This window comes from Otolemur garnettii, unplaced genomic scaffold (genome assembly GCF_000181295.1).
Source record: "Otolemur garnettii isolate 467f Iridium unplaced genomic scaffold, OtoGar3 scaffold00058, whole genome shotgun sequence".
NCBI classification, from domain to species: domain Eukaryota; kingdom Metazoa; phylum Chordata; class Mammalia; order Primates; family Galagidae; genus Otolemur; species Otolemur garnettii.
Window position 1 is genome coordinate 1,585,368 of NW_003852453.1, and position 1,668 is coordinate 1,587,035.

At 43.4% G+C, this 1,668-nt stretch overlaps 1 protein-coding gene across 2 annotated transcripts in view; it reads right to left on the bottom strand.

Annotated features, from left to right (window-relative positions):
- The window catches only part of SIAH1 (siah E3 ubiquitin protein ligase 1), an 18,409-nt gene that overhangs the window by 5,250 nt on the left and 11,491 nt on the right, over positions 1-1,668 (bottom strand). The gene's annotated exons all lie outside the window — the stretch shown is intronic.

A 1,668-nucleotide genomic window follows, 5' to 3' on the forward strand; every position in this document is an offset into this window, starting at 1 on the left:
AAAAAAAAACCATGTTCAATCACTATCCTCAAGCAAAAAATATCCCACTGCCAAACTCCAAAAGAATCTGTACACAGACTTACAGTACAATCTGAAAACCAGAGGGTGTACGGACCCATCCCTGTATTTACCAACTGAATAGGAGAGTAAAAAATGGAGTCATCTAGACTTTGGATTCAAACTCAGGCTCTACCACTTGCTAGGCTTGTAGAACTGGACTATTTTGAGCCTTAACTGGTATTTTGTCCAGATTAAAAGAGATGGAGGTAACTTATGTATATCACAGGTGGTACATTTAAAAAATTTTTTTAGAGACATGGCTTTACTATCCTGCCTAGCTGGTCTCAAACTCTTGGGGGACTCAAGCCATCCTCTCACTTCAGCCTCCCAAGTAGCTGGGACTACAGGAACAAACCACCACAACTCACTAAACCAAAACATTTTACAATCAGCCTTTAATGTTGTGTTAGTAATTTTAGAGCATTTAACGGCTGCTTTGCTATATTAACATGGCACAAGAAGCAGGACAAACTATCTTATTTTTTGGAATTTTTGGCTAGGGCCAGGTTTGAACCTGCCACCTCTGGTATATGGGGCTGGCACCCTACTCCTTGAGCCAGAGGCACCACCCAAACCTATCATTCTTAATCCATGTAGCAATATTTGCTTCCTTCATAAATGCTCACAAAATAATTTAAGATGGAGAAATGTAGTCAGATATAAGAAAAGGGTGACAATATATGGTAAAGCAAGTTACAAACAAAACGAAGATGCAGAAGGGGGATAGAAATCTGGAAGACCACCCATGGAGGAAAGACCAGTGAATTACCTGTTAGGATACTGGTGATTTTTAGCTACATTTCCTTAAAAAGGACAATGAAGAGGCTCGGCGCCTGTGGCTCAAGTGGCTAAGGCGCCAGCCATATACACCTAAGGTGGCAGGTTCAAATCTAGCCCGGGCCCGCCAAACAACAATGACGGCTGCAACCAAAAAATAGCCGGGCGTTGTGGCAGGAGCCTGTGGTCCCAGCTACTTGGGAGGCTGAGGCAGGAGACTCACTTGAGCCCAAGGGTTGGAGGTTGCTAGGAGCTGTGATACCAAAAAAAAAAAGCATTCTAATTCATTAGCTGTTCACCAGGAGTAAACTACCACCCCATTTCCTCAGTTCCAACTCACTTCTCCACTTCTACCTCTTTCAGCACCATATTCCCCTTACCCCTGCAAAATTTTGCACTAAGAATAGTAAACACAGCTCCTGTGAGATTATATTCCCTCCTACTCTGGGAAGGCCTCATTAAATTTAGAGTAGCTTGTTTTGTGTTTAAACAAGCGTTGCCCTTGCCCCAATAAAGTCCTGGGCCTCAGATTTGCATTGCATCAGCTAGTGCATTCAGAGGTTTAACCTGTCATTACATCATGCTTTAGAGCAGCCTTTAAACACAGCAAGAGCTGGTAGTGAGGAATTAACCCAACACAGTGGATCATGGATTATCCACTTTCAGCAGCAAATTCTAATCATTTTTCCACCTTAAAAGTGTGTTCAGCCGGGTAGGTTGGCTCATGCCTGTAAGCCTAGTGCTCTGGGAAGATGAGGCGAGTGGATTGCTTGAGCTCAGGAGTTTGAGACCAGCTACAGCAAGACCCATCCCTAGTGAAAGAACTAGCTA